The sequence below is a fragment of the Tenrec ecaudatus genome, chromosome 14 (genome assembly GCF_050624435.1).
Source record: "Tenrec ecaudatus isolate mTenEca1 chromosome 14, mTenEca1.hap1, whole genome shotgun sequence".
NCBI lineage: Eukaryota > Metazoa > Chordata > Mammalia > Afrosoricida > Tenrecidae > Tenrec > Tenrec ecaudatus.
This window is the reverse complement of record NC_134543.1, coordinates 41,509,429-41,524,084: the sequence shown is the minus strand read 5'-3', so window position 1 is coordinate 41,524,084 and position 14,656 is coordinate 41,509,429. Positions and strand designations below refer to the sequence as shown.

Below are 14,656 nucleotides of genomic sequence, written 5' to 3'. Positions count from 1 at the left end.
CAAGCTGGCCACTGTTTTGCGTGGACCCTTTTCTTAAAGGTGCTCTAACGAGCCGAAGACAAGTGTGTGACTGAGGACACCTATCTACAGCCATCCCATGATTGTACAAACATGCTTAAACAGTTTGTTTATAATAAACCCATGCACAAATGAATGGGAAACCTGCATTTATCCTTGCAAAATATTTTATAACAGAAAAATCAACAGACAAAACATTACATGGAGAAAAAATACCCCAAAACCACAAATTGCAGTATAAGAAGAGTCCCTGAGCATCACAGATGGCTAGGTGCTTCACTACTAATGGAAACACTGGCCGTTCAAACCTACCAGAGGTGCCTCAGAACAAAGGTCTGCCAATCGTCTTCCAATGGGCCACTCACTCCACTCCCTTAAAAGTGCTGTTCTACATTCTTAAACACGTGAGTCATGAATCACAGTAGACTCAATGGCAACTGATTAGGTTATTTTTGTTTGTCCTGTTTTATTGAGAAATATGAAGATAAATACGGAGTAACCATGTTGTTGCTCCCCAGAACACAGGGCTGAGTATGGGAAAGAGGAGGCAGGGTTCGCGTACTCGGAAACCAGTGTGTCAAGTTGATTCCAATTCACAATTATCATGCTCATCAGAGCACACCTATACATGATGGGGTTTTCAATAGATGCTTTTTCATTATAAATCATAGGCAGATATCAGAATTTTCAAATAGAATGAACTCTGGTTACAATTTAAATGACTACGTTTTCCAAAGCATTTTAAAATTTCAAGCAAAATGCCCAATTGCTCCCTCTGGACCACAAAATAACTACTCTGCCCAACACTCAAGCAGGGGTAGGGAACGCTCAGCCCACAGACCGGATAAGGCCTGAGAACTCATCAATGGCAGCTCACTTCACACACCTCACCAAGAGAAGCAGACCCAGGTACCTCAGTAGGCATATCACATCTGACGAAAATTTTAAGTGGATGATCTTGTATGGCTCCCAAACGATGTTCTAGAAATATCCCAGTGGCCTGTGATTCAAACAAAGGTTTCCCACTCTTGATGTAAAGTAAGGCTCTAGAGATCACCAGAAATCTTCCAACGCACTGGTATTGTACTTTTCAAAAATATCCCGTCACAGGGCACTAAAACCAAATCCCCACATTTCAGCTTTGCTTAGCATGTTATCATACTAAGGAAAACAGTAATAGCTTCCTAAGACCTTCCCTTGACTAAGTAAGGCACCTGGAGGAAGGAGACTAGGATCCTCCCAGGAACAGTAATAGGAGTGGCAATCCCACGAGCGTAGGGGGAAGGTAGGGGGAGAAAGGGAAGACTGATTGCAATGATCGATGTATTATCCCCCCATCCCCGAGGGGGGTGAACAACAGAAACAGGGGTGAAAGGAAACAGTAGATGGTTGGTGTAAGATATGAACATAATAATTTATCAAGGGTTCATGAATGTGCGGGGGGGGGGGGGGCGGGCGGGCGGGGAGGGGAAATGAGCTCATACCAAGGGTTCAAGTAGAAAGAAGTGTTTTGAAAAGGATGATGGCAACTGTGGGATATAAAAAGGCTTTTCCCCAGCTCATCTCCCCCAAATATATATGTCAGACCCAGGACACTGCTTTGTAAGGCATGGTAAGTGATTGCAGCACACCTGGAAGCAAGCGGCTTAGAAGGCATCAGCCATGTAGAGCAATTGGACTCTATTGACTGTCCTGCCTTAGGTGGGGCTAACCCCCTACTGAGTGTGATTGTTTCCCTGAAAAGCAGCAGAGTAAAGGTCAAGCCCACTCAAGGGTGACCAAGGTTAGGCTGCCATCTTGAATCTAGGATCTGCTCATCTTGTCACATGTGTGCCCCTAATCCCTCCTCTTATTGCGTGCGTACACCCCTAGATCCCTTCCCATTGCTGTATTGCCTATGGTACAACCCCTTCCTGTGATGTGTGTCATTACCTGTAACCAGGGGGGCTTGCACACTCCTAAATATATATATAAACCTTGGTTAGAAATATGTTCTCTCTCTCTCCTCCTTCTCCTCCCTGCTCTCTGTGTGGACCTGGCTGCTGAGATCATGGCTGTCCGGGAGGTGAGCATGCTACCATAATATGTATCCGACTCTTTTATTTTATCTTCTCTCCTAACTGTCTTATTCTCGATGACTTTACTATGATCTTTATATATTATCACCGTACAATTGCTCCTACAGATCTCCCACCATTGTCAGAGGCCGGTTACTCTGACAGGCAACATATGTACAAATGTACTTGACACACTGGATGTATGGATAAGAGTCCCCAATAAAACGACTTATTAAATTTTACAAAGAAAACAGAGTAGGATCAGGATAGGGGAGCCAAGGGCAGCATGACCCCAGTGATTCACATGGATCCCAAGCACCCACTGTCCACTAGAGCACAGACAACCTCTGAGAAAGCACCCTGGGGACTCTACTCGAAAGCTTCTAGCAACGTTGCCTCCAAGGCGCCAATGGAAAGGCAGCCTGCAGCTCTCAAAGGCACAAGGTAGACAAATGCGAACAGCTCTGCCAAGGCCTGCGCTTCCACTTTCCTCGTGATTCCAGGCACTCTTCCCACAAGCTAAAGAAGTGCTTCTCTGCCACCTCTAGCACTCTGATTCAGGAAAACGTGGTGGTTACGACTTTTAAGAAGCAATTTGGTCAGCTCTTCAAGGAAGGCTAAGAACGTGCTACTGTGTTCAACAACGATGCCCTAATGGGGTGCAGGCGAGAGCTGGCTACAGAATTTGCGGGCCAGTACCAAAGCAAACTGCAAAGATTGTAAGACAGCAGCAACAGAGCCTTAAGTCAGGCCCAGGGTCCCTGCTAAGACTGGGGCCCTGAATGACAGCACAACCTGTCTCCCCATGAAACTAGTCCTGGATGGAGGAATGGGGTGGATCACTTGAGAACTTTTTTGATAGAGAATGCCGCTTGGGCACATGGGCGTGAGTTGTCTTACAAATGGGACCAAATGGACTTGGGTGCTTTATAGCTCAGTGGGAACCACTGTGATAAAATGACTGCTAGAAATAAATGCTCCCAAGTTTTATTTGCAGTAAAGACAAAAACACGGGCTCAGAGAGAGAGAGAAACTAAACATTTTGACATATTAATAACAGGAACGTATTTGAAAAATAGCTCTCTTTATTGAAGTTGGGATTCAACGTCTCTTGGAATTTATTCCCATTTAGAGCTTAAAATGTCTTTAACATGTTGGTTTGTGTCCAGTCCAATTTGTCTTGAGTTTTTAAAAACACATTAACAAAAGGTCACTTTTAAGGACAGGCTGAATTATTTGCATGATTTGCATAATTACAGCACCTTTCAGCTAAATTTAGCTGCAAATGTGAAGTACAAATTACCAAATAGCAATCTCCAGCAGTATATATGTTTATGGGGATACTTGAATAGTATGTCTCTTAGCAACCACTGACTGCTTTTCAGAACTGCAGTGGTTGAAAAGCAGTCTTTAGAAATATGCTGCTAAACTCTTGCCAGGATCATCTGCCCAATGAAATGATTCAAGGCTTGGCATTCCTTTCTGGCCTAAAAGGGGGGGGGGGGACCTGGGGTGAAGAGTCCTGGAAAAAAACCACTTCTCAACAGGCCTGACATATGAAAACTTGTCTTTTTAGGGATTCCCAGCGTTGTTCCGTGGGCAGGGGCACGTCTGCACACTTCCAGCTGCCCAGAGAGCAGCTACCAAATTAGCCAAATTGAAGACCCACAGCATTACCATCGCTGCACGTGCACTGTGCAGTGACAGTGACCTACAGTTGAAGGATCTCTGAGAGTTCTGGTATATTAAAAAGGTCATGTAGATCTCCATTTAATAAAATTACAACGAAAAGAAATTCAAACAAGCTATCATCATACCATTCTTAAATTAAAAAGAAAAGAAATCTGCAAATGTTTCAAAGGTTCAAGTTAGAGACTGTTTTGTTGGGTCTATATAAAAACGTAGATTTCCAGCCTGTCTTTAAACAACATACATCTCTTGAAACACTTGGTGGGCGTGGCACGAGGCAAGGGCACCGGCTCTCCATCGCCACAGTCCCGTCATCCCACCCATCGCGCACTCACATCACTGTGCTTACGCACCACTTCTCAAGCCTCGGGAGAGACATTAAAATAACATGCTCCTCGGGCTAACAAAGGCGCCCTGGTGGCTGGAAATCTAGATTTTCATATGGGCTAAACAAAAGCCTGTAACTTTGATGGACTGCTAACTGCATTCGCAGTTCAAACTCACCAGCTGCTCTGAGAGAAGCGATGAGGTTCTCTGCTCCCATAAAGAAATACAGCTTTGGAAACCCGATATCGGGCCACTGTGAGTCAGCATAGACTCCATGCCAGCGGGTTGGGGGGAGAAGTGCAGGGAGTCCTACTGAACATTCCCTTCCAGCACCCCTAAGAAGAAGTATGTTAGGGAAGGAGAATACACGGGAATCCAGAGCCAAGAGGAACCATGTGTTTCTTAAGAGACCCTGACAGCCAGAGAAGAACCATGTAAGTAGAGCCTCCTGAAGGGTACTGTTGAGTTTGAGAAAGTCAGATTTCAAAAAAATGCCTAACACATTCTCTTACACATGGCAGGCTAACACTGTTTGACTCCAAGGTCTGGGGCTATAAAGAAGCTATGGCTAAATAAGAAGGCTCTCAAAACCAAAAAAGTTAATCACAACAGTAGTGGGCGGCGGCAACAGCATAACATTTCCTAATTGCTTACTATATGTTAGAAATTGTTCTAAGTGCTTGGCTATGTGCAAATTCACGTATTACCCATCACAACAACCTTCTGATGCAATTACTATTATATCTTGAGGGAATGTTCCATGTTTTCCAATTGCAGGAAGGATGAAACTGAGGCACAGTGGTTATGTAATTTACACAAGGTCATGCAACTAATAAATGGCAGGGCCTGAATTCACACCATTCTGTACCCTTAACCACTCCGATCTATACTGCTTCCCGATGAAGAAGGAAATGAGCGGTAGTGAGTGGGCCTCTTCAAGTAGCACAGGATGCTGTCTATCAGGCTTCAGATTTTAAAAGGGCATATACAAATGATGAGAGGAAGGAAACATGACAAATGTTGCGTGTAAAAGAAAGGTACAGTCCTGCAAAAATAATCTCAGGAAGGCTAATGCACAGATCAGCTGAGGAAGTGAAAAATGCCAGGCAATACAATGAAAATGTGCTTGCAAGTGGAATGTTTTCTGTTTTAAAAATAATACAAGGGGACCCCCCCCCCAAAGAAAACCTGGAATTGCGTTGGGCAGGGCAGAACTTTCATAGTACACACTCGAATATAAGCTGACTCAAGTATAAGCCAAGGTATCTAATTATTACCTGGGAAACCAGAAAAACTGATTGACTCGAGTATAAGCCTAGGGTGGAAAATGCAGGATTTGAATTAGCAGAGACCAGAGGGGAGAGACAGAGCACAGCCACAGACACATCCTTACCAGTTCAACTGCCAGCGTAAGTGAATCACTACAGGTGCTTCTGCGAATTGGAGCCGTCCACGTCATAGGACGGCTGATTGGTTAGATGTGAGTAAACAAACATTCAAAACCCTGCAGTGTCAACAGAGCTTTGAATGAGCAGTGGTGGAATGGCAATCACCTGCTAGATGTTACACCTCGCTGGGGTACCACTGACCTGTGTATAAGCCGAACCCATTTTTCAGCACATTTTTTGTGCTTTAAAACTCGGTTTATACATGAGTATATATGATATTTTTCCCACTAGGCAAGCATCCAGCAACTTGCTCTGAATTAGTGCACTCGGTGGTGTCTCCTAGGAAGGTTCTCTCTGGTTGCAGTGAATTTTTTTGGTTTTTTTTTTTGGTGATGGCCAATTTAAGAGAACAGTGTGCGGCTGTGAAATTTTGCTTCCTGCCCAGGAAAAATGCTGCAGAAACTGTTGTGATGTTGAAGACAGCTTACAAGAACAGCGCTATGGGAAAAACTCAAGAGTGGTTTTCTGATTTCAAAAAGGGTGAAATGTCAATTGATGACAAACCTCATTCTGGATGTCTGGCAACTTCCTGAACAGACAAAAATGTGGACTCCTCGTGCATTTGGAATTCATCCCATCAGGTCAGAGTGTTCATCAAGCTTTCTATTTAGAGCTTCTGAAAAGATTGTGTAACAGTATGCAAAAAAAAGGCCTGATTTGTGGCAGACATGGGACTGGTTTTGCCACCACCATAATGCACCTGCTCAGGCAGCCGTCTCAGTTCACCAGTTTTTGGAAAAAACAGCATGCATCTCTTGCCCCACACACTTGACTCATCTGACTTCACTCCTTGCAACTTCTGTTTCCACAAATGAAGAGGGACAAGAAAGGGCAGCAATTTGCCAATGTGTAACCACTACAACACAGGAGCTGGGGAAAAACCATACTGTCTGTAACACATGAAAGATGGGGGCACTAACAGGTGAGCAATGGAACTGCAACTACAAGAGCAATGCTTTAAACCCACCAGCCTCTCCCCAGCAGGAAGATGAGGCCTCGGGAATCCCACAGGAGTCGAAATCAGCTCTATGGCCATTGGTTACAACATGTATGCTTCACTTGAAAATGGATCTCATGTAGCTCCATTTCATTAGCTCATGAACATTCCATTAATGAAGTACACAGTTTATTTATTGGCCTCGGTTGAAAAACAGAAGTGTTTCTAACTTTTTAACTATTATTAACAATGAACGATGCATTCAATGTTCTCAAACACATATCTTTGTGCACATATCTAATTATTTTCTGTGGAAATGTTTCTTATCCAGAATAGTCATATCAATTTAAACTTCCAGTATTATTTAAGGCTGCTGGTTTCTCTACTCCCACAGCAATATTATGCATTATAAATAGCTTTTGGTTATTTTCAAAACAGAGGGTGAATTATACTTGCTATTTAGGTTTGCTTTAGTATATTAAGGTATTTATACGTGCTTATGTTCCATGTGTATGGGGACATATACATGAGTCACCCTCAATGACTGGGACAATTTACCTTTTCCATTGATGTGAAAAAGCATTTTATGTATTAAATATATGCACTCTTTTTCTATATTTACTATACATATTTTTCCAAGTTTGTCATTTTTCTTTTAATTTAGCTGTGTGCATTTATACTGTTTCTCCCCACCCCATGTCCCTCCATCCATTCCCTTTTTATGGTACAATTGTCTCATGGTAAGTATTAGGGCATGCTAATAAAAGTCTTCTGCACCCAAACTTCTGATATATTCCATTCTCCTGCACCAATATCACTCTGTATGAGTTAATGTGCATTCATAGTACGCTTTGTTATTTAGCAGGGAAAGTTCTGTATCATTACGCTTCTTCATTCGAAAACTTCCTTTACTTTATGACCTCTGAAAATTTCAAATTAACTCCTGGACTCTCAGCTAAAGTTCTACAAGATAACAAATTAATTAGAAGATTATATGAATATAATTCTGGAGATCATACAGGTATGTTTATGATGGCAAGCCTTCCCATCTAAGAGCATAACACACGTCTATATTTATTTAAGCCTTCTTTGCAAAATACTATTACAAGTTCCATGTCAATTTCTCAAATATGTTTCAAAAGGTGGGTATTTTATCATGAGTATGGAGTCAAGAAAAGTAAGATACTATTCAACTAATGTGGGCAGAGAGGAGGCCCGGTGGTATAATGGGCTAGGCACTAGGCTGCTAACCAGAAGGCCAGCAGCTCGAAACACCAGTCACTCTGCAAAAGAAAAATGGAGCTTTCTACTCCCATGAATAGGTATTGTCTCGGACACCCACCAGTGCAGTCCACTCTGTCTTATCGGATTGCTGTGAGTCGACATCGACTCAACAGCAGTGAGTTTGGTTGGTAATGTGGGTAGACAATCTAAGTGTGGTAAAAGAAACAGTGGTGAATGAATAACTACCACAGGCCATGCTGGCAGCATACATTCACATGCCCACAATCACACACTATTGCTATCACACAAGAAGCCATTTCAGCACACCTACAAAAGTGATCGCTATCCCCATTTTACAGAAGACACTGAGGTTCAAAGTAGTTCCGTAATCTGCCCTAACTTTTCAATACTTGTTTAGAGCTGAAGGTAGGAAGACTGACTTTGTGTCCCTAGTGTTATCCATAAGTAATAAAGGAAGAAAAGGTTGAAGTTGTCGAGGATTTTGTCTGGCTTGGACTCATGTCTCAGAAGAGTTGCATTAGGTAAGTCCGCTGCAGAAGAGCTCTGTAGAGCATTAAAGTACAAGAGTGTTAGTTTGAGGACTACAGTGCACCTGACACAAGCCACTGCCTCGTAGGCAGGTGAGAGTTGGACAATGAATCAAACAGCCCATAGAAGAATCAATGCATTTGAACCGTGGTGCCGGGAAAGAATATTAAAAGTACCAAGGAATACTAAAAGAACAAACCAACCTGTCTTGGATGGATTATGGCCAGAGTTCTCTTTAGAGGCAAAGTTGGCAAGATTCTGTCTTAATACTTGGCCCTATTGTGAGGCGAGACCAGTCCCTGGAGAAGATCATCAAGCATCGAGCTTGGTGAAGGCGGAAGGGCAGCGAAAAAGAAGAAGGCCCTCACCAGGATGGATTGACACTGTGGCTGCAACAAAGGGTTCAGGCCCCGGAATGATCGCGAGCATGGTGCAGGAGTTGGCAATGTTTCATTCTGTTGTGCATAGGGTCCCAATAGGTTGGAATGGCCTCAAAGGCATCTAACAACAACATCCCCAGTGCTAACCGAAGTAGCCTTAACAGAAGTCGTTCTTGGGGTCTTTCCTATTCACTGAGAGTCACAAGGTGGCACTAATAGTTTACAAGTTTAGCAGTTAACCAAAAGGGTGGAAGTTCAAGTTCAACCACACGTACCTGGGAATTAATGTCGAGTAATCTACTTCTGAAAAAATTAGCCCCTGACAACCCTATGAAACAATTCTCCTCTGACATATGTGGAGTCACCACGTATTGGAACTAACTCAATGCCCATTCATCCTGTTCACTATGCAGAATCTCGGTTACAAAGCTATCCCCACCAGTGAAGCATCTCAGGCTTGGGAGAAAGTGAGTAAATTTGGAAATCTACCCAAAGAAGGAGACCACGTATGTGTCATCTTAATTTGAAAAGAAAAAAAGTATGAGGTTTCTCATGTCATAAGATAATCAGACTTAGATTAAACACCCAGGACCAGTGGGATCATAGGAGTCTCTGAAATAGACACCAGAAGCGGTGGAAAACAAGGGTGTGAAAAATGCCTGACTACAGAATCCAGAGGTGGGAAGGGAAGTTGTTAATGCATGGGGGAGGGGTGGTGATGGGATGGAGTACCACCAGTAGCTTAAGCTCCAAAGGATCCATTCCCAGCTCAGGACCAAATCACTAAGGAAGGTGGGGGTGGGGTGTGTGTGTGTGTGTGTGTGTGTGTGTGTGTGTGTGTGTGTGTGTGTGTGTGTGTGTGTGTCAGGAGAACTAGGTTAGCATAAAGGCCTGGCTTCTGGAAGGTGTTAAGAGTCCCAGAAGGCAATACTTGATTTCATGTCTCTTGCAAATCTCAATGACAGAGGATCAACCCATGATTTGCAAGCACTGAGAACAGCATCACCAATACACAAGAGTAGCCAGCAGAAGTTCACTAATGCCCCGTGGCGGATGAACGACATTCCTTTTTACGATAAAGTTACAAGGCCAATATGAGGGGAACGCTGTAAACACAAATTTCTGCCTTTTAATAGAACATCTGACAAAGTCTCTATGCTCCCCTTATAAACAAAATGAAGAACGTGAGTTGCCGTCTGAGTGAATTTCTAACTGGTTCAAGCTGGAGAATTTAGAGATGGTGAAGACTGAATCTCTGTTCATTAAGTTTTGGATAGTATCCCTCGGGTTCCTCCCCTTAAAACAAACAAACAAAAAAACAAAACCCCTGCCCCATAGTGTTTCCAGGGCTGTGATCTCAATGGAAGCAGACTACCCTATCTTTCTCCGGAAAAGCAGTTAGGTGGTGAGTTTGCACTACCAATCTGCAGTAAGTAGGTGAGCTCTTACCCACTGTGCTACTAAGACTCCTTTTCTTTCCTGGATGCTCTTGTTGGGTGCTTCAAGTCAATTCCCACTCACAGTGGCCCGCTGTGCAACAGAACCAAACACTGCCCGGACCTGCGCCATCCTCCCAAATGCTATTATATCTGAGCCCATGGTTGCATCCACTGTGTCAATCCCGCTCTGTCTTTTGGCCTGGCTCATTCCACAAGTCCAATCAATGACTGCGATGGAGCCAATAGCTAGTATTTAGGAAGGCCAGAGATAGCATAGAAACAGAAGGCAATGAATAGGATATATGATAGACTGAAAATTCAAAATAAAAAACGTCAAAAGACAAGAGAAATGAGGTCCTGCAGGAATACATACCAAGTCCCACAATGAGACTTTGGAAGGAGCTCTGTTGGCACAATGGTAGGGGCTCAGCTGCTAACTGAAAGGCTGGTGGTTCAAACCAACTCACTGGCTTGGCAGAAAAACATTTGGCGATCAGCTCCCATAAAGATGATAGCATAACAGAGCACACGAGCAGTTTTACTTTGTCACATAACACAGATAGCAACTAACAATACCACGTGTTTTAGAGCTGCATAATAAGAGCCTGGGAAACATGGGTTTACAGCAACATGCATACATCTAAATTAAAGTCAATTAAGATACACACCTCAATATAAATTGGCAATGTCATGCAATAGCAAGAAGAGCTAAGACCAACCCTGTGAGAAACCTAGTGTCCAAAAAGGGAATGAAAAATCAACTCTAAATTGTACTGGACTGACAGGGTCCAGCTAATGAAGACAAATGCGGAAAGGTTAACAGAACTGAGGACTCTGTCCGGCCCAGAGACTACATTGACAGGTAACAAGCAAGCTTCAGAAGGCACAAGGGTTTAGCTAGTGAAGCAGTAACGGAATAAAGGAAAAGCCAATGTCTCCTTCCACAGAAGCCACTCTGCCTCCCGGTGTCTCCGGCTTATTCTAAATGAGCCTACCAGCACGCAACCACTGTGGAGAGCGAGCCAAAGAGGAGTCACACCAGCCGTGTCCCGAGACCTAGCGGGGAGCGTTTGGGCTAGTGATACACTCACAGAGAGAACAGTAACAAAATACACAAGGTATAAAGGGGTTCAACTTAAGAATTTTTAACAGAAATTAAGCAGACTGCCTGTGGATGTGAGAGGGTAAAGAACCAGACTCAGTGCCGCTTTACAAGTCTGCGGTGCCCTGCTGCTTTGATGGGATGAGGTCTACTGTCTTCAGAACCTCTCGTAGCGCGCAGTGAACGCTTTCTCCTACTTGCTGCATCGTAAGATTGTCGGGCTTGTGCGTCCGTGTACACTGAGCGCAGGCTTTACTAGAGAACCATCATTTGATGGTGCTCTCAGGCACTTTATTTTGTCAGCATAACTGTAAGAGACCAGGCGTGTCACTTCATGAGGACTGACACCAGGGCAAGCCCCGGCGTGAAGTTACCCCAAGTTAAGAAAGAGGAGCACCAGAAGGAGTGAGCACAGACGCTGTGGTCTCAGGAGAAAAGCTTCGATCTAAGACCTGAGAGGTGGTACTGGTGGCACACGGATGAACTATTCTGGAGAGAAGATGCCCAGATGGACAGGGTACAGAGAGTTTCAACAAAGGAACTTTGAACAGTGCTAGGGTACCATCCTTGGCTTTCCATAAGCCACATGAGAAATTCATATAGAAGCTGAGATAACGAATACAAAGCCACACTGGGGAACAACCTGGAAAGCTGCTCATCTAGCTGTATGCACCTGAGCTTGGTCACGCATCCAAATGGACACAAAGCCACACCATCGGCAGTCTCTACAACTGTTACCCAAATCAAATTCTACACTGCATAGAAAGGTCTTCTGAAAGCTGTGCACTACTGTATACATACAAGATCCTCTCCACTACAAAACACAAGCCAGTCCTGGCCCATCAGGCCGTGAGGACGATGTTCCCAATTGGAGCAGCCAGTCCACAGAGAGGACCACATGGCTGGCCCACTAGGAGACATGACGTCCCTCACTGACCCATAGCCCCACAAGGGAAAACAACAGAGACACAGTGTGCGAACTGCACACGATCTGATCGCGCCACACCAAGGCAAAACACTATGGGGGTGCAACAGAACAGCAAGGAAATGAAGCGGTGAGGTCCCGAGGGAATTCTGAAGGTGGACTTTGGAGCCAGGGCATGGTGCCCCAATAGGCTGGACTGGAAAACACTCCCAAAGGCCAACAAACAATCCTTGAACTAACTACAAGCTTTTCTTTCTTGTTGTGTTTGTCATTGGTTTGTTGTTTTGCTGTATATTGTTGCTTGGTTTTGCTCTGTCTTGTTTGTGTGCATATTATTATCTCTGCAGGTCTGTCTAAATAAGATAGGCTGCATGAACAATCTGGAGGAGAAACCAACGGGACCGAAAGTTCTGGGGGGACATGGGCAGGTGGGGGGAAGGTAGTGGTGTTAACAAAGCCAGGGACAAGGAAACAACAAGTGACCCAAATCGGTGGTGAGGTGGGTGTGGGGGGCCTGGTAGGGCGTGATCAAGGGTAATGTAACAAAGAGGAATTGCTGAAACCCTGGTAGGGACTGAGCATGATAGTGGGACAGGAGGAAGGTCGAGGGAAATAGAGGAAAGAGCTGGGAGGTAAAGGGCATTTACAGAGGTCTAGATAAAGACATGTGTATATGCAAATATATTTATATATGAGGATGGGGAAATAGAACTATGTGCATATATTTCTAAGTTCAGTATTAAGGTAGCAGAAGGACATTGGGCCTCCACTCAAGTACTCCCTCCATGCAAGAATACTTTCTTCTATTAAATTGGCATTCTATGATGCTCACCTTCCCGACACAACTGCTGAAGACAAAGCGGGTGAATAAGCAAATATGGTGAAGAAAGCTGATGGTGCCTAGCTATCAAAAGATAGCATCTGGGGTCTTAAAGGCTTGAAGGTAAACAAGCGGTCATCTAGCTCAGAAGCAACAAAGCCCACATGGAAGAAGCACACCAGCCAGTGCAATCAATAGGTGTCGAAGGGATCAGGTATCAGACATCATCAGAACAAAAAATCTTACCACAGTGAATGAGGGGGGAGCGCGGAGTGGAGACCCAGGGCCCATTTGTAGGCCACTGGATACCCTTACAGATGGGTCTCAGGGAGGAGATGAGCCAGTCAGGGTGCGATGTAGCAACAATGAAAAATACAACTTTCCTCTAGTTCCAAAATGCTTCCTTCCCCACCCCCTGCCCCACACACTATTATGATTCCAATTCTATCTTGCAAGTCTGGCTAGACCAGAGGATGTACACTGGTACAGATAGGAACGGAAACACAGGGAAACCAGGGAAGATGATCCCTTCAGGACCAGTGGTGTGAGTGGCGAAATTGGGAGGGTAGAGGGTGAGTGGGTTGCAAAGGGGGAGCCGATTACAAGGATCTGCATGTGACCTCCTCCTTAAGGGACGGACAAGAGAAAAGTGGGTGAAGGGAGATGGCGGACAGGGCAAGATATGACAAATAATAATTTATAAATTATCAAGGGTTCATGAGGGAGGGGGTAGTGGAAAGGAAAGGGAAAAATGAGGAGCTGATGCCAGGAGCTTAGGTGAAGAGCAAATGTTTTGAGAATGATGAGGGCAATGAATGTACAAATGTGCTTTATATAACTGATGTATGTATGGACTGTGATAAGAGTTGTATGAGTCCCTAATTTTAAAAACCCACACAAGCCACTAATGTATGTTTGTTTTATAAGAAATGTATTTTAATTTTTTAACTTAAGGATTTGTATCTCTACCTATTTATCCACTAATCCCAGTAGTTATCTACTTATATCTATCTGTACAAAGCCTCTGATGTTCAGGTGTGAGACAGACGATTCATCAGTATGACATACCAACATACCCTAATTGTAAAAGATAGCTCAATGTCCTCCCTCCATGAATCTAAGGGGAGAAGGTTGTATAGATGAAAATGAGTCCCACAGAGGATGTAGCAAAGCTCCCTGTCAGCTCTGAGTCGACAGGTAAACTCAGGGTTGGATCCCTGGGAGCAACCTTAGCCAGGGTATGCCCAGCCCTCCATGCTCCTCGGCTTTCTTTCCGGAATTAGCCTGCTCCTGGCATTCGAATAGAACAGATCATTTGAAATTGATGTTTTAAAAGGCCAACATTAGTCAAAATATTGGTTATCATTTTCTCTAACACATCCCAATTCTGAATTTAATTAGGGAAGCGGAAAGAGGTGACTGTGAAGGTTATTAGCCTCAAGTCAAGTAAGGCACAGGAGATCAATTTCCTGCCAAATCAATGTTTAAATTTGAAATTCTACTCACTGGCTCAGTAGGAGACAGCCAATTCTTTTCTAGATGCAGCATCCTATATGTCACTCAGAGAGGAGCTACAGCATTGTATATACCGGTACGTTCCAATATTTTTTGCTAATAGACAAACTTTAGCAACACAAACCAGGACATACTACCAAAATTTAGTGTCATAAAGCGTCTCAAGTCTGATTAAAAAAAAAAATACGGCCTATGGTTCTAAAATGTGAAATAAGGAGGAACGCCC

General features: G+C 43.9%; 1 protein-coding gene across 4 annotated transcripts in view; it reads right to left on the bottom strand.

Annotated features, from left to right (window-relative positions):
• The window catches only part of PPP2R5E (protein phosphatase 2 regulatory subunit B'epsilon), a 172,107-nt gene that overhangs the window by 32,865 nt on the left and 124,586 nt on the right, over positions 1–14,656 (bottom strand). The gene's annotated exons all lie outside the window — the stretch shown is intronic.